Below are 25,484 nucleotides of genomic sequence, written 5' to 3'. Positions count from 1 at the left end.
TCCCCATTTCCAGATGCTAACTCAAGTGCAATGCACCCAGGCCTCACGGGAAAGTTTTGCTATCACTATAACAAGAGTAAGAGGTACGTGATTCAGTCTCTAAAATAGGGGTCAAGGAGTCAAGTGCTCACAGTTACGGATCTACCCAACTCAAGGTGGCGGCCGGCCAATTTCGCAGGTTGATCGTTGGGTCAACCACCATTTTCATGGGCTGGTTATGACACTCCCCCCATGCTCTCATTGGTGGACGGGCCCCAGTGGCCCCTGGTTATGATGGCTGTCTGCCATAGTCCCACCCCTCATTGCTGACTGGTTGCAAGGGCTGTCCATCATGCAGTCCTACCCCTCACTGCCAATTCCTGGAGGGGTGGGGCTGCATGATAGGCAGCCCTCTGAACCAATCAGCGGCAAGGGACAGGGGCAACCGCCACCTTGGGCTCTCCTTTATGCGAGCAGTCCTCTTCCCACCCACCTGGGCCACCGCATCATGAGGTCTGCTGGCTCCCTGTGGGGAGGCAGCATTTTATTTTCAGTAAGGTTTTGTTTCATTTTTTTTTTCTCCCTCTTGTGGATTTCACAAGCGTTGCCCGATTTCCATGAAATCGCAATTTTGGTAGGTGCCTACTCACTTTGAGAAGCGACGCTCAGGTCTGCAAGGCATTGGATGCTCTGGTCCCAGTTCAGCAAAGCATTTAGGGACACACCTTCCATCCATATTTGCAGCCCCTGTAGTCAATGGGAGTACCCCCCTGCCTCCTTTCACAGTGCTTTGCTGATTGGTGGGGAGAGCTCAGCATATTGCAGGCCTAAGCTCCAAAGAAAAGGAGAAAGAAGCACGAGAAGACAAAAGCTCCATGGTAGCACAAGGCATTCTAGTTTTACAGCCACCGTTCACTATGGAGGGGGTTCTGGGAATCCTCTCTTGGTTCTCAGCTGCCCTCCCCTATGCCTCCCCTCAATATACACACGCTCCTGAAGGCTGCCTTACAATAGAGATTCAAGCAACTCGGAACAAAAACCCTGAGTTGTAAATAGTTTTGATGTGAAATCAGCCAAGGTTTCAAAATTAGAGGTCATGTTCATTCAGTCAAAAGGTTTAAAACCATTCAAAAAGATCAGGATGAGCTTAAGTGTCTGGAACAAAGCAGGGACCTGAGAAACTTTCACAAAGGGTTCAGCAAATCACAGTTAGACGCAACTTGTCTTATTATTTACAGGTAATAGTGCTGCAGGCAGGATGGCACGAGGCCCTTTAAATAAGATACTTTAGTGCTTTTTCATAGATGAAATTTATTTTGATTTGGTTTGGGATGGGATGGGTACAAGGAGGGGAAGAGAGTTGGCATTTTACCTTGCCTATGTAGATAGGCATTCCAATTAAAAAAAAAAATACAATATGAAATCCTTAGTAATGTGCATATTTTTAAATATTGTTATATTGAGATATTGTTAAAATTACATACAAAGCCATCAATGGCTGTGCATTTCAAGGTTGCCAGCATCTGAAATGGTCTCAGAAATGAGGAACATTATCAAGAATGAGAGGCACTAACCTGACCACATCCAAAGCCAATGGGTTTATCAATTAACAGAGAAAGTTAATATATAGAACTTGGCTTTGTAAACTTTCAAAGTCCAAACATGACTGAAGCCTTCCCTGAAGCACCAATCAACTCTCAGCCCTGACAGCATAGAAGTTGAAATCTTCACAGAAAGCTTTAAAATGTTTGGGGGGGTTTTTGGTCACAAACCTCAGCGCACACTCATCTGGGCTTCTTGTACTTTAGACTACTAAACTGGAAACAAGCAACTGATTTGAACAAGCAGCGCTATTTATTTGGGGGCTCGAGCATCTTCATTCCTCAACCAAATGGTAAAACAGCCCCTCTGATATGAACATTTCAAAAGGGAGGGTGGGAGATAAAAGATGAGCTTCACATTCCAACACTTGAATAAAAGAGAAATACTAGATTCATTCCAAGTACCCTCTATTGCCAAGAAAAATTGGAATGTACATGGGAAAAAATCAGAGAAATGACATCAAAACTTGTTCTCTGTCTCTCTAAATAATCAGAAAACTAAAACAATCTTGAAAGATACCATCCAAGCTTGGAGAGCTTCCACCCTCCCCTACTAGATGCATCATATACAATTTACAGAGGGTAACTCATTCTGCGTTTCTCGTTTGTAGGACACCACTTTCCACAGACATTTGCACAGTACAGCACTGAACAGCACGCTTCAAACCCTGGATCAGAAGTGTTTTGCACACTACAAATAAAAGAAAAGGGAAATATGGAATGGAAACTAAGTTCAGGACTCAGCGCTTTAGAAGCGATAAAAGCAGTTCTTGATGTTCTTCTAGTCATTTTTCCCCTACAGGAAAGACTGTAAGGTAGATGCTAGGGTCTGATCATATGGAGTGCTGCCAGTTCAAACCAATAAGGAATTTGTCATCTGGTCATATGTAGGGTTTCACCATGGAGTTTTAAAATATACTGCAAAAAAATCCATTCAAATGTCTTCAGATTGTAGAAAAAAAATACATTTGATCCCTTCCTATAAAGCACATTTTAAGACTATTTGGTTTTGCATCACTTCAGACTGTGCTAAACAATGAGCCATTTGAGGTCAAAGGACACAGAAGGGTGAATAAAAATAATGAAAGCAGCATCTCCTACCTATTATATTTTCAAACTCGAGATGGAAAAGACAAACCTGGCAAGTCATCACTAGGTAAACAGCCGTTGCTCCAGGGTTGCACTGTCCATTTTGAGGCAAACTGATAGGGCGTTCTGTTGGCATTTCTTTTTCCAGTATCCTTGGCCTCTCCTAGACCTCCAAAGACGACGCTGCACTTAAAAATCTTCCCTCCTGCAACTCTATCTTGTTTTACTAGGCACATCTCTCACTTGGTTATTTACAAGACATTTTCCATTATGAAAGAGATGCCCTTTACCATCACTATTAGTCACCCAGGTACAAAGGAGTGGACATTTTATTTATGGTCAAACATGGAGGAGGAGGAGAAAGAGATAAATGGGTAGGCGAGAGGGAAAGAGTGTGATTAGTGTCTAACTTGCTGTAAAAGTCATTTCCAGCTTCCCACAGATCTGACTCCATTTGGGCTTCTGGTAAGGCAGGTTGTATTATTCTCCTCCCTTTTGTTCAACAGTTGCTATTGCTGGACCTGGCACAGCAGCACGTGACATGGAAAAATGAAGCTGCATTATTGGCACGGCTGCCTATGCTACAGGCTGAGAGTCATAAACCAACGGGCCACATAAAAGCACTGGAGAAAAATGCAAATTCATTCTTCTTTTTATTGTAAGCATGTGTGCCTTTACTGCACAGTCCTGACAGGCTTTCACAGAGCAGCCCTGATAGAGAAGGCAGCAGCACATACTAAAGCCGGGGCCTTTCTGAAATGACTGGAGGTCAAAAAATGCATACTTAAATAAAAACCACTTGCTCCACTAATAATGAGGGTGTCCAGACAGCCTGTATAAGCAGCATACTGTGGCTGAGCCAGAGTGCTAACACTGATGCGTTTCTGATGGATGCACTACACCAGTCCGCAGTATAACTCGACTCAGATCATGAGGGACTATCACGTTCAAGGATGCATGCTTTGTGGGCCACACACTGAAAAACTGCTAAGGTAGCTGTCGTCTGTCATGCGGCAGGAGTCCACCGTCTGTTCCAGAAACTTAACTGGAAGATTTGTTTATGCAGGTGCAGAGGTGGGTTGTAGGCGATAGGAAGAAGAGCAGAGCGTGCAGCCTGGCAGTCATTTTCTGCCCGTAGGATACCAAGTTCAGAAAGCTAAGCTCCCCAGCAACAGTCTTGCACTAAAACATCAGACATATTGGCCACATGTGTGCGCTACGCTGCAGACCCCTCTTACAACGTGGCGACTTCCTGGCCTCGGACGTCCAAGTAGATTATTCTGACAAAAACTGTAAGCTTGTGTTTTGGAGAGAAAGGACATGTGAAAACATTCTTTCATCTTGCTCTTTAGACAACCGGCCAAGGACCTTGACATTCCCCATAAACTAACTAAACCAATCCAAACAACCCTTGTTATGGTGCTTAGAGCCATTCTGGTAAACATGAGTTAGGAGGGAGCGTGAGAGCAAATCCCAACTGCGGTCTAAAGGAGAACATATCAGGGCTCATCTCTGACAGCGCCCCTCGGCTTGTGATAATGAAAACCCGTTCCCACACTACATCATGTTGTCCGCCTACAAAAGCAGCCTGCAGGCAAAAGCCCAGTGCCAAGCAAGTGGAGAGAAGGGGCGGTAGGGTAAGGAAAGCAGCATGCCATCGCCTCTGCAGCCAGGGATCAGGCCAAGCCAGCCCACCACCACAGTTCCTGGCTCAGGAAATGCTTTGAAGGGAGGAGATGGAGCGTGGGGAGGGCAATAAAAACAAAAGGGCTGTAACACCAGCATTATCCAACTCTTTGAGCACCTGCAAAAGCGATCTAGGGACCACGTTCAGCTTCCAGGTTAATTCTAACCCACCTTGAGAAAGAGACCCCTGCCGCCCTCGGGAGAAGGAGCTGTGAAGGTGGCTGCTTTGTTATTCCCCTTCTCAAAGGTCCCAGCAACCAGATGAATCTCACGCCCACTTCTCTCCTTCTGCAGGAAGGCAGAAGTAGTAATGCGTAGATCACCTCACCGAGCAAAGAGAAATAGCTCCATTTCGCTGTGCAGGATGATGAAGTGCTTCAGAAACACGTGCCTCTGTTCTTGGGTACATAGTGTTCCCTGGAAGCGTTACCGCTAAAAGGCAAATGAGGAGTGGAGGAGAACTCTTGCACCTCCAGTGGAGAGGAAAGTCTAGTGTCAATCTATTCAGAAGTCAGGGTGTACAGGAATAACGTCAAAGGTGAAAAATATGAGACTCTCACTTTGGGCCCTGAAGAAAAAGGTGTGGCATTCTTATTTGCTGATGTACATCATATAACTGGAAGGAATCAACACTTAGATCACATCAATTAAAAGAGAGCAGCGAGAACTTGACGTACTAACGCAATGAGTGCCAACTTTATTTATTTATTTTTTTTAGCAGGCGTGCCACAAATTAGCCCTGCACCCTTCCCACTTTGATCCCCTTCCCGAAATGCTGCTCTTTCTGCTCTCAGCCCTATGCTGGTCTGCTGCTCTTTCTGCTTCCTTCCCTGTGCCCCATGTTTGATCTGCTACTTTGCTTTCAGCTGCCTGCATTATCTACCTCTGCTCCCCGATTTGCCATGTGCTACACCGACACCACCTGTGCCACAGGTTGGCCACCCCTGTACTAAAGTATGATAGTCAGTAATGGGAAGAGGAGGGAGTGCACAAAGGTTTCGTGCAGCAATGAAATTCAGCAATGTTCCCAGTGCCCTGCTGTTCAGGGAAGCCCTAGAGCAGGTAGCCTAGGAAAAGATGTCACAGCAGCAAACTAAAGTGCCAGGACTGACCAGGTCTGCAGCAGATACAACAAGGAAATGAACTCAACTGCCCCCCTTCCTTGGAGTGCAGGTTCAGGCTGAGGGATGGGCCAGGTTCCAGACTTCAGTGACTTTGGAACTTAAATCCCATTGACTTTCAGTGGATACATTTACACGTGCAATTGAGACAAAGAAAGAAAATCTGGCACAGTGCACACCAGAGAAGTTCTCCCAGGTGCAGCATTTACGCATGTGCCAGGGACCAAAGCACAATGAGCTGGGGAAGAACGGCTCTGGGTTTAGTCAGGCTGCAAAGAGGATTACGACTTATTACACATTCCTCTGGCAGGCTAGATATTATTTATTTGTATTCCTGTAGTACAGGGGCGGGCAATTATTATGAACATAAAACAAAGCTGATCTCAGCCTTTCCTAAGATTAGTGCTTTGCCAGTGCTGCTTGTCGAAGAACAACAAGGGACAGGCTTGTTTTCCAGCACAGTCCACACTGATTCTTCCTCATGTTTACGTGTCTCCATCTAGTATGACAGTGAATACAATACATCATATATCAGCTGTATTACTGAGCTGGCCTTGTTAAAAAAAAAAAAAAGAGAGAGATGTGCCTAAATTAAAGGTGGATCTGGCAAACCTTTTCCCATATGAATACCAGAGCTGACTGGGGTAAGGTTTCTCACCGGTTATAATCCAACAAGTCAGAATTATAGAGATTCTCTTTTATACAGCAGAAATCACTGCTGAATTAAACTTCCTCTCATCAAAGCTTTTAAATAATCTCTTCTCCAGCTCGCTTATGGCTCCAAATAGTGAATATTCATCTCCTGACAGCATCAATAAGTGTAAACATTTAGCATCAACATTAGAGACCCATTTTTAATATTACAGAAAAGTCCTCAGCATCTGAAACACGTCTACTCAACTACTAAGGCTACCAATGTTCTTTGGTTAGTATAGAACAAGAGAGTAAAAAAAAAAGTCATGTACCTTGCAACTAAAAGTACATTGCCACCAACCTAGTGCAAACCTTAACTTGCCTAGCTACAGGGAGTGGGGGAAAAACAGATTTAATATTATTCCTTAATTCTTATCTCTAGCCTTACTATATTTCTTCCAAGCCCTGGGCTGTAGGTAGGTGGATCTTGTGCAACAAACACAACTTCTTGCCTGGGCAAGTTCCATGCACCCTGCAAGCTGCATAATTGTCACTGTATCTTCCACGCTCATCATAAAAGCTAAAAGGCATTCATAAAATAATGAAAGACTCTGACCCATAGGAAGGGACAATGCAAACCTGCTGAATTGGTAGTGCAAGCCTGCCAAAAAAGAAACAAAGATGCCTGCTTGTATGAAAGCAAGAATCTCCTTCACATGGCAGTAAACCACACAGTAACAGGCAAGGCAGGTGCAAAGGCACACTGTCACTGTGCACATCTTCTGTGGCCCCTTCCCTAAATCAACTCCCAAATTGCTCAAGTTGTCCCAGTATTATACTGCATAAGGGACTGGAGCTTAATAGCCTGGGCAGTCTCCTAGCATAAGGCCTGGTTTTGGGATGCACCAGCTCCTATTAAACCTTGCACTTGCATCTGCAGTCCACTAAAGAAAGGAAGTATACAGTAGTCAACCACAACAACACTTGAACAGAGAAAGTCTGGAGGCTCCGCACCCCAAATAATTAAACCAGGTCCCATTCATGTGACCATCAGAAAGTCAAACTCACCATTGATGCAATTTGTGTGGAGTTACCCCATGAACAAACAATCCACAAAGGTTTTATGAGCAATGACTGTTCTCAAGAAATAAAAGCCAAGCCTAAGCAAAGGTGCAACATGGGGCTGAGCTCTGAGGAAGTACAGGTTTCCCCTCGATTTATGCAGGTTCTTTATATGTGAATTTGCTCTTATGCGATGAGCATATTTAGACCCATAATTCGTTATATGTGTCATAAATTCGTTCTTATGCGATCAGCACAGATGCCCCTCCCCCCCCAAGCAGGTAAGTCTGTGGGGGGAGGGAAAAGAGCCATGGCCCCACCCACCCCAGCCCCGGCTGCAGCAGCCCCAGGAGCAGCTGCCTGCAGCCACTGTGCTCCACCTGTCCCCCCTCCCCGCACCTGGGCTCCGCTTGTCTGCACTCACCTCTGATCCTGGGCTGGGCTGCGCTGTGCCCTGGTGCAGGCAGCTGGTGTCAGCTGCTACTGGGGCTGCTCCAGTACGGGCTGGGGTGAGCGCAGACAAGTGGAGCCCCGGGCAGTGTGAGGCGCGGCATTCACTCCAGCCCCGGCTGCAGCAGCTGACACCAGCTGCCTGTAGCTGCTGGGCTGCATTGTGCCCTGAACCCCCCAGAGCTCTGCCTGTCCCCACTCACCCCAGCTCCTGCTGCAGCAGCCCCAGGAGTGGCCAATGCCAGCTGCCTGTAGCCACTGGGCTGCACTGTGCCCTGGTGCAGGTAGCTGGTGGCGGCCGCTCCCAGGACTGATGCAACCGGGGCTGGGGCAAGTGCGAACAAGTGGAGCCCAGGCACGGGGGGACAGGCAGAGCACAGTGCAGTGGCTGCAGGCAGCTGGCTCTGGGCATTCCCAGGGCCGCTGCAGCCGGGGCTGGGGTGAGTGCCGCTCTTGTTCCCTCATCACCCCTCCCCCCGCTCCTTCCCTCGTCCCAGCCTCACTCCTTCCCTCCCTGCCATGGAAACCTATCCCTATTTGTTACATTGTGAAGTGGGTTTGCTTTATATGCAAATTCAATTTATGCACCGTTCTCCAGGAATGCGTGTACTGCATACATCGAGGGAACCCTGTACAGAAAAAGCTAGCGCCTTTGCACTGCAGTGAGAGAGCCAATTGCCAAGAAGATCTCTGGGTGAGTCCACAAGCATGTCCCCACTTCCTTTCACCTTTCAACTGCAAGCAATGCAAGCACTTAACTGCATGGCTGTCATGTCCCAGGACCTCTCAACCTGAACAAGACAAGAACCAAAGTCAGAGATGCTCTGCACATGCATTTGAAGAGTTCAAAATACAAGAGTCTCTCCTTCCCTTTAAACACTATGTACTTTAGTTGTTTTATTTTTTGGCTAACCAGGACAAGAACGATCCACGTGGACATAATGGGACAGTGATTTGATCAAGTCACCTAACAGACAGCTCAGATAATTTTGTTTTAGTACAAAAATGTCTGGAGGTTGTCATGCTTCAGTGTTTAAGGAGAAAGTCCCCAAGATGTACCCCAGGTTCCTGCAGCCTTGCATGGAAATAAGCATCTAACTATTTCTCTTCAGCGCCCCATATTAGTTTGTCAATGCTGATGTTGTGCATTCCTGTAGCCAAGACTACCACATCGGGCCAAGGAGCTCAACAGCTCTTAGAAAGATTAACTTCTTAAACAGGCATAAACAGCAGACTCAGCCACAGCCAGCCAAGGTGAAAAAGCAGCACAGATTAGGAAAGCAGGTGGGGAAGGCAGAGCGATCACGTAATCTCTTCACAGAACTGAGCTACCCCGTCCGTAAGGACGGCAGTGAACTTGCTAGGCTGCCCAAATGGTGTTGAGTTTATGCAGCGTTATACTTCACACACCAAACTACTAGAAAGAAGGAATGCCACTGAATGGCAAACCAGCAAACAAAAACAGTACGTGGAGCGAGTGCCAAGAGTAAAAGAGCATCTAGAAGGGAATCCTGGCTCCAGGAGGTGCTTCCTAACTCAGGAGTACTTCTAGATAGGACATATTTATCCTAAATGCAAGCTCTCCAGGCCTCTTCTATGCCCTCAGCTCATTATCTAGACATGAGTCCTCCAACTTTCTCATCAGGAAAGTTAACTTAACTCCAGATCTTGCATGGAAAAAAAAAAAGTTTACCATATACTTGTGCCTTCAAATTTGGTAGGCATCTTGGGATTTAACTGAACATGGAACTCTGTATTGTCACAGCATGAAGACATCCAAAACCAGCATCCAAAGAAATAGTACAATAATTGTGCAATGAGCTCCCTCCTTCCCCCAGAGGAAAACACATATGAAGTCAAGAGTTCCTACTGTTCCAGGCTAACATGACTCGAGAGCTGAACCAACTGACACGCAGCCATCTGACCCAGTTTTCATTTTTCCCCTATTTTATTTTGAAAAACAGACTCAGGAAAAGGTTCCAAGCGCTACGCACATTTTTTCCCTGGTGGATGGAACATGCGTGTAACCCAAGACTGAGTTCAGCTCTGCACGCACCCTACAGCGTAAATAACCAGGAATGAGACATACGGGGGAAATAACTAGCACCTCCTCACAGCTCATGAGCACCACACCCATCAACTGCTAGCTGTACTGAAGAAGTTACTAGGTAGTTACATGCCTTTTCACCACACCATGATGCAGGCAAGCAGGTGAACTAGAGCATACAGGACTGCCCGGTGGAAGTTATTCATGCGTATTTTCATTGATAAGCCAAATGCTGCAGACTTCACAAGAGAAACCCTATGCCCTGTAACCCGGCTCTGTTCCATTTCACTTAGTTCAAAGCCTGTCTGACACTGCGAGGTCTGATCAAATTCCTCCATTTATCCATGCCTGAATTAAGGACTCAGCTGAGCAAGAGAGAGAGACCAAGTTACATGATCCTTTCCCCTTTCCTTTGTTAAAGGATGAATCAGCTGAAAATTTGTGCGCCAATGCTTCAATAACAGAGAGTGCCATTGGCACTGGGCACCTGTATCAGAAGGCTTTCAGCAAAGTTTTCCAGCTAGCCAGCTTTAGCCTCTAAGTAGAAAATCACCCACTACTTCCAGATCTCTATTTTATTTTCAGCTGCAGGTGATAATATGTTACAGTCTTTTAAGTGCTACTCGCCCCAAGCAAATGAGCAAGGATAAATTTCCCCAGGTAAGCGATCAAATTCTGTGCAGTGTTGGTGTTTGATTTAAACTGTCTAGTGCTGCTGAATGAAAAGGAAGCTTAAGAGCAGGCTGTGCATAAATGAGGTGCAGCTGCCAGGCCCTGCAAAAGTAGCAGCTGCTGCACTATGGGTATATCTACGTGGCACAACGCAGTACCAAGTACTGATACCTGAGCTAGAATGTGCAGAGCTAACCCGCTAACAACTGCTCTTGTGAAGCACTCCCAATAAGCTATTCAGCTCTGCTGGAGTGTTATGCTAACACTGCTTCCATTGTCCAAGCCAGGTTGGGTATCTCCAGTCAAACAGCGAGCAGGCATACCCATTACTAGGGCTGCAGAGGACATACCCAATAATCTGCCTCAGGTTGGCAGTAGGTGCAACAGAATAGCTCCAAATGAATCCTCAAAAAATTCTCTTATCAATGCAAAATAGATTCTCACTTGTCCCTAGCTGAGGGTCAAGAGCAGGACACACCTTTAAAGGATCCTCCTACAGCCACCCCTAGCTGCTGCTTCTTGCATCCAGCTCCAGAGATTCACTCCCAAGCCCTAGGGAAGAGAACACAAGAGACCCAATTCTGTTCCCACTCCAGGGAAGTGGGAAAAATCCCACCACTTTGAGGTCTCAGACTTAAATGAGCAAGTAGGCAAAGCAGAACTTACAATGCAAGACCTAAAGAAGTGGCAATGCAAGCAGAGAAAGGAGATGCTCACCACCAAGAGAAAACTCAAAGCCTGAAAGGAATACAGAGACCATCCCAACCCCAAAACATGTCAGAGAAGGGTCGAGATGGTCCGTTGTTGCTGTGAGATAAGCTGAGAAGAGCCCCTTCAGGCTGCAAAAAATTGCTGCAGAGAAGCACTAGAAAAGAGAATCATTTAACAGGCAGGAGAAGAAATAATAGATCCATTAATCTGGGATAGGAAAAGAAGGCAGGGGGAAAAAAACAGATGGCTTTGTAGGAAGGGGAAGAATAGAGAACAGCTTTTAATTATAGGATCATATCCAGTACTTCCTCATTTCCTAGGCCCAAAGGAGTCTAGGCTTTATACAGTAAACAAGGCTACAAGGCCATCTGAGAATTAAACTATTAAATATTTAGCTATATATCAATAGTTCAGCGTATTCTCTTATGTCTTGTACACTACAGCCAGCGCAAACTGAGCTGTGAATGAAGCAGCCTCCATGACCCGTCTCAAACACCATCCAACCTGTAGGATGAAGAAAATGCGAGTCCCCCATAAAAATTGTATATAGCTATGTAGATGAAGAATGTATCAAGATTCTCACACACACACACACACACACTTTAATTGAATGAGCAATTTTATCTCTGGTAACTCTAGATGCGGATCCTGCACTTTGCAGCACATTACCATAATTTGAAAGTGGCCTCTAGAATTGAATCCCCAAGTTAAAAACAGGCACTCTCAGAATGGTATCCACTACCAGACTCATGTCTGCATGTCGAATGGAGTGAGACAAGCTTCTTTCGTAGAACACCTATATATTAAACATGAAATTCCACTCCACTTACATGTCTACAGAACATCAATAAATCACAGAGATCGCCGACAGACCCTTTCCAAAAAATTCCTTGCAACTTGCAAACTTAAGAACCTTGTAAGTAGCCCCCAATAAAATCTGAGTTGTTCTACCCTACAATATTAATTAAACAGGTATTTTATGTACAAGTAAAATAAAGTGCGCGGCAGTTAACTTAGTGAAAAAAGTAGTGCTGTCTCCCTTCCTGTCTCTTCATTACTATTATACTTTCCTCAGCACATTCCCAGGAATTTCCCTTCACTGAATTCACATAAGTAGGAATGAACACGATATATATGCAAATCTCATATAGCTGCTGCTTGCTTGACGTCGCAGTTACGTTCTTGAAAAATGTGACTAAGCCAAACAATGTTAAGCAAATCTAATTATGTCACAGTAGTTACCTATTAGCAGGCAGCGGCCAAACATTATAACCGAACATTGCGTGACTTCAAACAAGTATGTTCTCCAATAGATCAGTGATGTAATAACAAAAAAAACGTTAAATCAGGACAACATTAACTGAGGAGTACCTGTACTTGCATGCGTTCAAGCTCTCAAATCTGTTTGGGTTTAACTAATATGTGGCAAATATGGTGACATCATAATATCCATTACCACCACAAAACTCAGAGGGAAAACTGTATAAAACCTAAAGAACACTTTTTTATGCTACATAACATTGCTACTACAGGGAAGACTAATTCTTGGCAGAGATTTCTTAATATGAGGGTATTAAAGTTTGATAAACAGACTGGTAAAGCTACCTCAACACTGTGACCATTATAGAACTCTATAATGCATTTCCCAAGTAGTCTTTAAAACTGGAACAATTCTCCATTTCAACAACAAAAAGTACTATGGGCCAGAGCTTGGGAAATTCAAAAGGCCGTCAAGCTTGTATTGGCTTTAGCAACCATTAAATGGGGCTCTATTCTTCCTTGTTAAGATTGCACCACTTAACTGTAACCTGTGCCCATCATAATAGACATTCAGACCCTGCTGGTATTGGGATCAAGAAAGGCATAAGAGGACATGCACTTAAATTTAAAGATGCTATTTGAAATGAAAGCGTAACTTGTTTGCAGCAAGTCAATCTTAAGTCCACTGACAGGGACCCCTTTTTATTTTATGATTATTTTACATGATTGTTAAATATGTAGGTTATATTAAAGAAATAAAATACACCTGCATAAACTATGTGTGTTGAACACCTGTATACAACTTTAAAAAAAGCACGGGTCTCCAAAGCTGGAATAAAGGGATTTTGCCACAAGAACGTCTACCTACGAGATGGCAAAGAAATAAAACCTAATGCTAAACTAAATCTAGTTTGCTATTAACATGCCTTTGAACTGCACACTTTCAAAGAAAACAGCCCAGACTTCTATTAAGTCTTCGTTTTGCAATCAGATGTTACTCTTAGAAACAAAGGGACTGGAGAGACCACACACAAGTCACAGGGCCTGTAAATGAAGCACACAGAAATTGGTTTGCAGAACCGCTGAACTCACTGAATAGCTCATATGTGAATTGGGCCCAGTGTTTGAGACTCTCCCACACTAAAATTACTGGCAACAGGAAATAGCTAGAAGGATAAAACCAATAAGAACTGAATTGGGGATGGAGATGGGGGAAGTCTAGTCATATCTTCTAAAGACACATGTGCCTTCTCAATGCGACCAGAGAAGCAGCCAACTCAGAGGGTGTTTTGTTCAAGAAGAGAATCAGGCAGCAGAACAGCCATCAAGTTTTTTGGCAATGTTCAATGCACTGAATTAAAAAATAAATAAATAAAAGCATGGGACCTAAAGCATCTCTTTCAAGTTGCTGATCTCATTTGTCATCCTGTCACTCAAGGTTTTTCTTATTAACAGGATCTAGTCAAATAAAGAGAACATAACTAGAACTTAATGTTTCTCCATTTTATTAATCATTTATATCCATGACCATGTGCATTCCAAGGTTTCATTAATTACAGAAAGTACAGCTCTTGAAAAAAGCTTAGCCTAACAGAAAATCAAAAACAATTGGGATTTGGAAGAGGGAAAGGAAGGGTGGAAAAAAGCCTTTTTTTTTTTTTAAACAGGTAAAAAGATTAAATTAACATTGTTAGTGTAGTGTTCATTAAGCACCAACACTATTCTAAAATACATAACAGTACACTACTCCACCATGCACAAAGTTCTCAGTGAAGCTAGATGATATCGGACAGTCAAAGAGTTTATTTTGTGGTTGCAAAAACGCATCTAAAGACAAGCGGAAAGCAACCAGTTACCACGATGGTGCCAGAGAACACGGAGCAAGGCTTATAGGAGTTTTTTGGTAACTTTTTTTTTTCAATTTAACCACCTAGAAGAAAGAGGGAATGATGTTTAACTGAGCTGAAAATTAGTTTTAATATGCAGGCAGTGACTGACACAGGACTCGAGAGGAAATAAAAAAGTGATCATCACACTTTGAAATGCTGCATTCCAGTCAACTGGTATCAGGTTCCCCATTCTTTCACTTCTAAACTCATGCAGATGTTTAACAAATGCAAGAAAGTTAGTCTCTGAAGCAATTCTCTTTGTGTTCCTGCCTGTGTCTGTGCTCACATGCCGTTCCATCTTGTATACACTTTGTAACATGGTAATGCCACCCGTCAGTGTGTTCATACCAGCACCATGTACAAAGGAATCCTAGTCTCTGCCTATGACTACAGTACCACAAACAAGGACAAGAGATGCATAAAATTGCCTAAACATAACTTTAAAAAAAGTCTGGATGCTGTTAGTGAAATAAAGAGTTTGCCACCTTTAGTGCCCCTTCACAACCCCCGAGATGCTGCCTTCCTCCTCTGTGCACCTGGTGCAACCCCATTTTCTTTGGGTTTGCATGACACGTACAGCAGGTCAGTAAGTAAGAGGGACAAAGGAAAAGCACTAAAAATTGCCTGCTCGGTGAGTGATGAGTTTCACAATCCTAACGATTATTTACTAATAAGCTGCAGCCCTATAAAACTTGGCTATCGAAGAAAGATGATCTTCTTTGACTAGTGCCAAGTGGGTCAGACAGAGGAAGCATCTCAGCAGTCTTCGAAGCCAAAACAGATGGGAAGTGAATAAGTGCTACATGAGTAACCAAAAAGGAAACAAATTTCAGTTCATTCCAGCCTGTTTTGACAGACATTCGGTTTTCTACACACTGTCATAAAAGTGTACTGTGCTATCTGGTTGTGACAAACACACTTACATCTCTAGCAAGTTATGCAGGAAACTACACAATAAATGACTTGCATATGCTAACAGCAGCAGAAGCAGAGAGAGAGCGAAAGAGAGAGAATACAGGTGTCCTCAAAATACGTGTATACTTTAAATTAGTAGTACAAAAGACGAGCAGGAAGAACCTGGGGAAAGGTACTATGCAGAAACTCCACAGTAAATCCAAGAGCGAGCACAGAGAGGTAGTGGTAACACAGGTTTCTTTCTTAATAAAAGTCCATGTTCTGTGCTTGAAGAGAGCAACTTTTTCTATGATCCCTTGCCATCATCCCATAAAAGAAACTACATTTACACAGATATTTCAATTCATTATAATCATATAACTGGAACTCTTCAAGTACACTTACTGCATGCATCTGCAATTCAAGCATCTCTACCATGAAACAAGAAACACAAACACAACAGTTCAGACATGCCACAAAATTTCTCCCTCGCCAAAAGCACGTATAGAACATTCCTCAAGTAGTTTGCAGTTGACCTATTGGTTTTTTCACAGCCTTTATGTCACTAGACATGCTTTGGGCCAGAACCAGCTCCATATGCAGAGATATGTTGCTGTCTTAGGCTAACCTCACCGCTCAAGTGGTTCAAACCTAAAACCAACTAATCTTTCCCAGGGTTAAGCTTGTGGGACTGGAATTCCTCCATCTGCCTCAGCAAAATAAAAAAGATCACTGGCTGCCCAAAAAACATGTTAACCATAAAACAATAGCCTTTTTGGCTGGCATGCTACATGCCAAAAGCAAACGTACAACGTTACTACCAGGTTTTTCCCAAAATATATTCTGCTTCCAGGAGAAATTGAGGGCTCTTGAACGTACCAGCCTCCCCTGGATCCTCATTGAGGAGGGACTTGCTTCAATTTTGGTCTTCTTTGAGTAGGTGGTACAGCTTCTGGAAATTTGGTGGAACTCACACTACGAAGCCCTAGAAATTGTTTATCCCACTGGAGATAAGGGGAGAAGGGGCTGTTTTTTGTCCAGGAAATACTCTGACTGTTTTCAGCTCAAATTTAGGGAGTAAGTGTGGCTTCGCTAAAGAGATGTCAAGAGGGCCAAACACAAACATTACAGAAACACCGGTCTTCCAAAAAAAATATATGTCTGAAGAGGACTGGGAATTCTTCCACCACTTCCTTTGGTAAGCAACTATTGAGCCAAAGCAGATATCCCATCAGTGACTCCTTGAATGCTTTGGACTAGAATTCACATCAGAAGAGCTAGAGCTGCAAGAGTCCAAAGGGACTCAGCAGGAAAGGGACATTCAAAGGCCCCCAAAAACACTTGCACACTGAGGGTCTGTACAATCAAATTGCAGCAAGTTAAAAGGGGACAGGGACTTACCCTATAATTGCTCTCACCCTGTAGTAAGGACAATCAGATGAACAGTCACTGCATACCAGTCGCTTCATAAGCAGCCACCCCTTTTGGTAAACTTGCTGCAATTCCATCATTTGGTCTTGTACCAAACATAGGGTGAATTTATACACATACTTTGTCCTGCAACGCGCTGGCAATCCGCTGCTTCGGAGCAGACTCGATTGATTGAGGCTGGTCCTCACACAAGCTGATGCGCGCTGTGTTGTGTGCAGTTGTATAAGTGGTGAAATGCAAGTCAGCACTTAGAAAATGGCAGCGGTACGCTTTTGAACTAAAGCACCTTCTATGTGTTTTAGTTCAAAAGCGCACTGCCGCCTTATTCTTCGCGCTGCCATTTTTGACGCACATTTCACAACCTACACAACTACAAGTGTTGCAGCACCGCAAAGCACCCGGCGCTGCAGCACTTGCGTGTGCAAAAATGCCCACAGATATTAATTTATATGCCACCTCCCAGTGTCTCAGCTGTACCCATTAACAAGTATGTTCCTTATTTCTGTACATCTTAATACACCATGTGGCAATCCCCACCCCCAAACAAATTAGTAAAATTTAAAAAAAGGACAAACTACAGCAGCTGAGAGGAGCCACTGACACATCCCCACCCCATCTGCCAGTGTGATAGCTGTGTTAGTACTAAACTAAGTTTTTCACTGTAAACAAGGCCTTATGGATCTCCCATATATTTGGTATACCATTGGTAAGAGAGACCAAAGACTATCTGCCAAAAGAAGCTTTGAACTAAACAACCCTAAACAAGAGTCCAAAGACACCCCCAAAAAACTACCTTTGGATTCCACAGAAGCGCACAGCACAGCACATAAACAACTACACCTGGAAACAGGTTCAGGAGAGATGAATTAAGTGTTACAGAGGTGTCCAGATGTCCCAACAGGATCTTCATTTCATGATGTACAGTCAAGAGCTTTGCTCCTTTCATCTCTGTAGTCTAGTTTATAGTGTAAAACTGAATATCACCAGCAAGCAAATTTAAAAGTTTTGTTTGGAAGGCAAAAAAATAATAATAAACGTATATAGAAAAGAAGATGCAGGAAGGGAAAAACCTTTTCCTGTTTTGGAGGCTTGTCTATTCAATGCTGAACAGCACACAGCAAAGCAGAGAGTGTAACATGGCCAGTCGGATGAGCAGAAGCCGGTTGGGACATGCTTGGGCTAACTATATTCTAGCAACAGGAGCTAAGCATCCCAGATGTACTAAGTTTAAAGCAAGCACCTTCCAGAATGGCATGCACTTCTTCAGCAAAGTAGCATTAATACAAATGGAAATTAAAACAAAGGAGTAATGACCTATCAAAAAGGGTAGGGGTTTAATCACGGTTCCACCGTACAAGAGAGACCAATCTAAATAGTACATTAAATCTGTTGCAAATAATTATTAAATCAAAGGAGGAAAAACAATGTCAGCTTTGTGTGCATTTCATTGTTGAATAATGACAGTGTTTACCTTTCTAGTGTAAAGCATTAGTGCTCTGGACCTAACTTAAAAGCACAGTAGACAGATTTAATTATGTCCTTCCCTCTTAACTACAATTATCTGGGTTATTTATCACCTGGGTCTGGGTATGTTCATAGATTTGACGTACTGTCTAGTATACAACGCTGAGAGACTGCTCCTTTAACAGATTTATAAAGGCTGCCATGTCTCTTTATTAGTTTGTGCAGTATTTTTTGCCCTGTTGAAAAGCCTGGGGGGAAAAAAATACAATCTGTGAGCTATAATTCAGTCAGGCCAGGTACCTGTTTCTAAAAGAGATCGTAGAAGAACGGTCAGCTGTACTGAAAATTTCTAAGCCAGTCAGAATTGCTAAAGAACCCATTTTTATGACACGGGCCTGCACCTTGACCCTCCCTCTTTTATCCTACAGAGCTAGAACAAAAGACCTCAAAACACAGGCAAAGAGTCTAATTTAGTCCTTGGTCAATTCATTCAGACTGTTCATAACCAGAAAACATCTGGAGAAAGACCAAATGACTGATTCTGGACCCTTAGGCACCTCTATCAAGACAGCTGTAATGAATGTGATGCAAAGGATGTCAACATATCCAAGTTGGACATAAGGTTCTTCTTAAGGAACCCCCCATCTTGTAGTGTATATCAGGCCCCAAAGTGCCAACACGGTGAGACTAGTGGGTGCCCACTGGGATGACAGCAGCACAGCTTTTTGAGGCAGCCTTCTTGTCTGTAGATCCTGTGCAAGTTTCTGGGTAAGGCAAGAGTGATACTCTGTACAAAATTGTAGGCCTGTGCAAAGTGGCAAGTATCCAATTTGGATTCAGCCAATTTGGAGGAACAGTGATTCAATTTGGTGTTTCGAATCACTGTCCCAATTTGATTCAGCCAATTCAGATCTGGAGATTTGGCCATAAACTAAACAGGCAGTGGTCCTCAACCACACTGGACACAGCTGCCTCCAGCTGGTAAGTCTGTTGTGGTGGGTGGAGGGGGCAAGGAAGGGACATTCGGGTGCAGATCCATGTCCCCACAGCAAGGGAGTGATTGGGGCTGCTAAAGACCAGTTGGGGGGCTGGGGGCAGCTGGGCATGGAGGCAGGCATACATACCCAGATCGAGGAGGGGCCAATGCCAGGGGCTACGGGGAATTTTAGGGTGGCTGCAACACCCCCAATGGCCCCACTCCACTGCACTCTGTGGAGCAGTTGGAGCCAGGGCTGCTCTCCAGGCTGCAGTTGGGGCTAGTCACCCGGAGCGCAGCCCTGGCTTCACCCGCCCCACATAGCGCAGCCCAACAGCAGGCGGCTGGGTCTAGCCTCCCAGAGTGCAGCCCAGCCCAGCCCAGCCTGCCTCATGCAGATTCGGGGGCAAATGCCTGATCCCATGCCCTCCTGGACTGGCAGCACAAGGCAGCCCTGTTTAAATCTATGGCTGAATCTCCAAATTGATTCAGAGGCTTCTGGTTCGATTCGGAGCTTTTAATGGATCTCCCAATTTGATCTGGATCTGGAGATTTGGCCGCCGAATCTCCTCCAAATCAAAATGGGCTACCAAAGCGTTGCACAGCCCTAAAAACTGGACTGGAGCATCACAGATAAAGGTGACAGGAACAGCAAGCACAAAGGAACGGTCTTGCAGAAGACCAGGGCACCCCATGACTGTGTGGGGCCTTTGGATCTACAGCCTTGACCAAAGTCATAAGTCAGGCTTGGATCCACTTGACTTCCCTCAGGGTCCATGACTTCAAGAAAAAAAGGGGCCCAAAAGGGGCCTGCCTATGAGGTGCACAATGTAGTCACAGGAGAGGACCAAAGGTGGCCTGTAGAACCAGGGAGAGGGAAGAAAGCCCTTTCACAGATATTTTAATAAAGGGAAAAAAAAAAAAGGCACTTTTCAAGAAAGGTACGGTCTTTCAAAATCCTAGCACTTAGAGGCACAAGCGTGCAGAATTTTGGTAACTTTTTCCAATCCATGCAAAGGTTTACATGGAATTTGAACCACCCCCTCTTATACCTTAAATGAGAAGCGCAATCCTGTATCAGGATGCCACTCTGAAGCAGGAGAGCAGTCTGGCCTCATCTTCAGCAAAAGGATTGGAAAAAGAGAACATGCTATACGTCAGTCTTAAGGTACTGCCTGAGGTGTGGGTAGATGACAGCGTTTGCCCAGAAAGTTAGACTTTGGCAGTTTTAACTCCATTTTAATTACAAACAACCTTCAGCTCCTATAAGAGACAGAGACAGTGTCTTCACTGTTCAACTTGGAGATGGTGCCATGCGAGTTGTGATGGAACAAAAAATGTTTTCTGAGATAACTCAAATTCAATGCAACACTTGTGAGCTTTTCCTCCCCGTTTCATATTATTTGCCCTCAAAAGCCAAAAATTCTGCCCCAGGACCCAGGAAGCTTTACCAATGTCAGTTTTTGAGTCCATGATCAAGAATCTATTTGTAAATGGATGTGGTCATGGCTAAAAGGCCTCCTTACAATACATCTCCTTTTCCATTGATTATATGAAGAACGTTTCCCAAAAAGTAAGCAATTTAAAAAGCACTCCTGTAAATTATAATAAAGGCATTATCATACTTTTAATCTCTCTCTCTGGAATAATTTAGTACCATTCACATGGTATGGCCAGCTGGCAGTTTATAGTCCAAACAAAACAGGCTGAACAAATAAAACATGGGATTTTAAATCTGTAAATATAAAAACCTTCCTTCACCTACCTAAGGTGAGTTCTCATCAGCAAGGAAACATTTCTGATATTAAAATCCAAGGAAAAGGCCTGAAAAACACAGAGTTACTTACATAACTGAATAAGTTGTCTTCTCTTTCTTTATACTAAACACACCAAGGAAGTAACTACATTTTTTAAAAAGAAAGGTGTTTTAAAAATTATCATTCAATTCCGGTACAATTACCAGCAGACTATTTAGTAATAAAAAAGGAGGTATCAGAAAACAAGCATATCAGCAGTAAGAGAACCTGGATTTTCTACTATATTACACCTGCTCTACACCAATTGCAACTCCACTGAAATCAATGACATTTCAGTGGCATAAAGACTTGTGTAACAGTAGAAAACCAGGACCAAAACATTTAGCTAATCTGAGCAACTACCATAGTCAGACTTGTTTAAAATTTTATTTTTTTAAACAAGCCAGGAATACTAGTCAATGAGATGGAAGGGAGAACACAAGAGACAGCTGCCCAGACTGGAAGGGGGTAATGAAATCGCTGGTCATTACAAATATCTAGACACTCCCAGGGTGAAATTCCAATAGAAATATAAGAACACACAACATTTAGCTCAGGATACAGAAAGCTAAAATATGTAGGACATCATCACAGCTACACAGCCCTGCAGTGCATCCCACAAAGACCCATGCCTGCTTGTAGCGGTGTTTGTTATAAGCAGGCACAGAAACACAATGTTTGTAGGCACAGTAGTTCTTCTAAAGTGTGTTGTGGATTAAAAATAGGGAGTCCTATCAAGCCGCAGGTTAAGAAAAGCCCAAAGTAAATAAGACAGTTGCAACAGACTGTTTGTGCTGACAGATTGAGAAAGGAGTTGATCATTAGTTGAAGAGGGAGAATTAACTGTTCCAGCTATTAAAACTTGTAATTCTGGCCCTGGCTGAACCACTGTCATTCACTCATCTGGTACAATTTAGTTAGGCCAATTTTCCTATCTCAGACAGACAGTGCATTATCAAAAGGTTCCTGCTATTCATTCTGCTTCCTGTTTGCTAGTGAAAGCCCCTTTTATATCTGCTCTTAAAGAGGCTGTTAAAACCAGGGAAGACTTTCCGATACAGCAGATAAGGTACTTAAGATTTATTCATGAGAGGGGGAAGGGAAGTTGCACTGTTTTGTTAAAACTGCTCCAAAAACTTCTCAGCAGAGATAGGAATCCATCTATTTTCTTATTAAGAAATACAGGTATCAACCGTATTAGTCAGAACTAAGGGCTGGGGGAGGACAAAGTTCTTGATATCTAAATTTGAGATTAAAGATTTAATTTAAATTTTAGCTGGCAGTAGTCAACTGAATGCATCTGTGTTTGGTAATTGAAGCGCACATCGAGAGACAGATCATGGTGACTGGTCATGTGTAAGAGTGAAATAAAATGCAGACTGAAATGCAAGGAAAGACAGGTATGAAAACCTGCGAGAAGAGCCATTCTGCTGAAGTTTCTTCAGGTGGAGAAGACTCGCGTATGAGAGATTTCCATATACTGTGATCATCAGACTCTGCTCTCACTGGGGTCCCCCCCCACTTCCATGGGAACAGGATGGAGATCTCAACATTTCTTAACACACAGCAATGGTCTCAAGCAGTTTCTCTGTAGATTACCATTACTAATGAAGCGACTGTTTTCTATACAAGGGCTCCCCACCGCCCCCAAAAGCCTACTGAAGTCCTTGACGCTTAGAAGGCCATGATAAAAACAGAAGCTTTGCAGGATTCCAGAAGGCAGGGTCAGGAGGGTGCCTAGCAAAACCAAATTATTCATCCAAAATTAATCTGAATAACAAGCTATATAAAAGGTGATGTCCATCCCTACCCAACTGGCTGAAGCCAAAACTGCCGTGCAACCATGTTCCCTCTAAGCCACGCACAATAAAAAAAATCATGCTGCATAATAACTTTTTAATGCCATGCACAGTGGCATACTGATGGGGGAGGGGAAAGAAAGGGGAGGTAGGGGGACATGGCCCCCCAGCGTTGGCCTGGGAGGGATGCCCAGTGCCCAGGCAAGGGGGCGCTGCTGCTCCCCCCACTGCCACTGGCTTAGTATCTGGCCACTCACCACCTGCCCCAACCTGGCCACAGGCTGCTGCAGGAGGGGAGAGGGGTGGGCACACCGAAATACCCATGCACTCCCAACCAGGATTGCTCATGGATCGCTAAACCTTAGAGGGAACAGTGCATGCAACCACAAGACAAACCAGGTCCACAACCACCACTCCCAACTCAATCTATTCAGAATAAAATCTTGCCAAATCCTGATAGCTAGACTCCCTCCAGCCACAGGAAGAGAACCCCTATGAGCAAAACCAATGGCATTCTGCCCAGTGTTTGAGTTGCATGCTTGTGGAGGGGGGAAACATTTTTCCATGGATACCCATTCTGAACCAAGTACAGTTGGAAAAGACAGATGAACAATTTCCAACTTCTACCTACCAGAAAGAGCTGGAAATAACCTACAGCTCAAACTACATCAGGACTTAATGAGAAAGCGCCACAAACCTGCTCACAAAGTACCAGAAGAGAAATGGGAAGGGGGCAGGGTGGTGTTTGGAGAGTAAAGGTGCTAGGGGAGAAAAAAAAGAAAAATAAGACAGAAAAGATTTCACAACCTAATCCCCTTTGGGAGACACCCAATTTACTACCTGGGTTATTTAATTCAAAGTGAGTCTTTAGAGTTCCTCAAGGGACTCCTCTGAGCAGACTGACCCTTCGTGTATTCAGCATGATCCTCTTTCCAATGTGGCCAGAGGCAGTGAGATGGAAGATAGACAAATGCAGTAACACCCATATTACAGCAGAGCTTTCCATTAGCATGCAGGCTTCTTCATACTGTCACTTGCTATCGAAAGACCATTCAAATTTCAGCATTAAGCTGCAACATCATCCTCAGCAACTTGCCAATTAACACAATTGTGATTATGCAAGTACTTATGAGCAGACAGGGCACACAATTCTCTTCCCAGCTCTGCTACCAAGTCACAAATCCTTTGCCACATCACAAGAGTGAAATTTAATTCTCAAGGGCTCACCAACTCTGTGCGCCTACCCTGAGCCATTGCTACCAATATGCAATACACATCAGCTGCAGGTGGAGCTGGAGACACTCATGTTGCCCGCGCCCAGATTCAGTGGAAAATGTTGACTTTAACCTATGGCTGCTGCTCCCCATTTTTTGGATGTGGGTAGCCTACCTTAAGTCTTTGGGCTTCTGATACATCGACACAAAGTACTGTTATAAGTATCTAGAGTATACAGAATCCATTAGCTACATAACTTAATTCGCAATTTAGCATTAATAGAGCCAAGCTTATCAGATGGCACCAGTGGGTGTTTCCCAGAATAGAAATGTTGTAATGGGATAGCAAGACACAGCCTGCCTGTGTATTTTGTAAGACAGTTGGCTCTCTCTTGTTACAAGACAGCCCTTGTTGCACCACCATTTAATTAAAGAGTACCCAAACCTGCCAGCTCTAATCCCAAGAGCTCGGACAGCAGGACTACAGGCCAGCAGTGCACCCACAAAGTCTCATTCTGCCCTGTAAAATGAAAGGCTCCCATAGCTATCCCTAGTACCACCAACAGTTTATATTGTGGTAAAGGGTTTTACTGGTACAAGTGCTATAGTCTGCGTCATGCAAGAGATGACACTAGATTATCCCAATGGTCCCTTCTATCCTTAAAATCTGGAAGGCCTAGTCTTTCTAGGATCAGAGTTGTGCCCACCTAGGCAGAATAAAGCCTGCTCCTGTCCAAAAGCTATTTATGTGCCAGGATAGATACAGGAACCAGGGAGGGGGGTTTTTTATACGCTTTTTTCCTATTGCTACCCAGAATGCCCTTCTCGTTCACAATTGCTCATCGTGGCACTGTTATTTGGATGCTGAAAACAAGAAAGCGTTTGTCTGTTTGGGCAGCGCTCCATTCCTGTCCATTTCCTTTACAAGCCTGAATTGTGCAAAGTTTAAGAACTCCCATTTCTTTAGCGTCCATAATCTTAAGAAGTTTTATATGTTTGGAATGGTTGAGACTGGCATAAATGGAAGCAGGGATTTCAACAGTGGGTTCTTTGTCGTTACAAGAATCTGCTGCAGCACGCTGGTTTGTGTTTCCAGATGCAACCAAATTATTCTCTTTATGCTTTTACGAGCAGCACTCTGCCTTTACTCACAAATGTATTAGACCCTCCACGTCTAGCTCAGAACGATAAACGCATTCATCCTATAGGTTAGAGTTTCATGGGAACAAATTCCCATTTGTGCGGAAAGTTTCCAGCAAACCTGGACTCATTAAGGTGGTAACTTGAATATAGAAAACGTAAACTGAATCTAGATTAGAAAGTTCTTTAAACTTTCCATCCTCTGAAACAACCATAGCAATAGTAACCAGGGATTTTGCACTACTACTGCAGAGTGAAACAAAGGCTAGTGTAAAACAAGGTAAAAGGGCAAAGCAAGTTGTGCACAGAGGAGAAAAGCTTGGGGAACACCCAGAGTAATGTTTGCTCCTGTCCTGAAGTGGATTGTGCAATGCTTTTAAAACTCCATTCAACAAATACAACAGAGTACTTTGAAACTGCTCATCTAATTCCTCCACATATTTTCTGCTTCTGGTTCATTAATTTTCAAGCCTCAGTTTTCTTGGAGCTACTAATATAGAAGACATCTCCTACAGAAACAGAAGTTCAATATCCAAAAAAAATTAAAAAAAAAAAAAATCAGTATTTCAG

General features: G+C 43.8%; 1 protein-coding gene across 9 annotated transcripts in view; it reads right to left on the bottom strand.

Moving 5' to 3' along the window:
* The window catches only part of AKAP13 (A-kinase anchoring protein 13), a 321,421-nt gene that overhangs the window by 268,222 nt on the left and 27,715 nt on the right, over positions 1-25,484 (bottom strand). For 8 of the 9 annotated variants that reach the window (XM_019477514.2, XM_019477513.2, XM_019477515.2 and 5 more), the window contains exon 2: positions 20,731-20,789. The exons of the other annotated variant lie outside the window; for it this stretch is intronic. The gene's annotated coding sequence lies outside the window, so the exon portion shown is untranslated. The remainder of the gene's footprint in view (positions 1-20,730; positions 20,790-25,484) is intronic. 9 annotated transcript variants of the gene reach the window in all.

The sequence above is a fragment of the Alligator mississippiensis genome, chromosome 11 (assembly GCF_030867095.1).
Source record: "Alligator mississippiensis isolate rAllMis1 chromosome 11, rAllMis1, whole genome shotgun sequence".
NCBI lineage: Eukaryota > Metazoa > Chordata > Crocodylia > Alligatoridae > Alligator > Alligator mississippiensis.
Note: the sequence above shows the minus strand (reverse complement) of the source record. Positions and strands in the feature narration are given on the sequence as shown.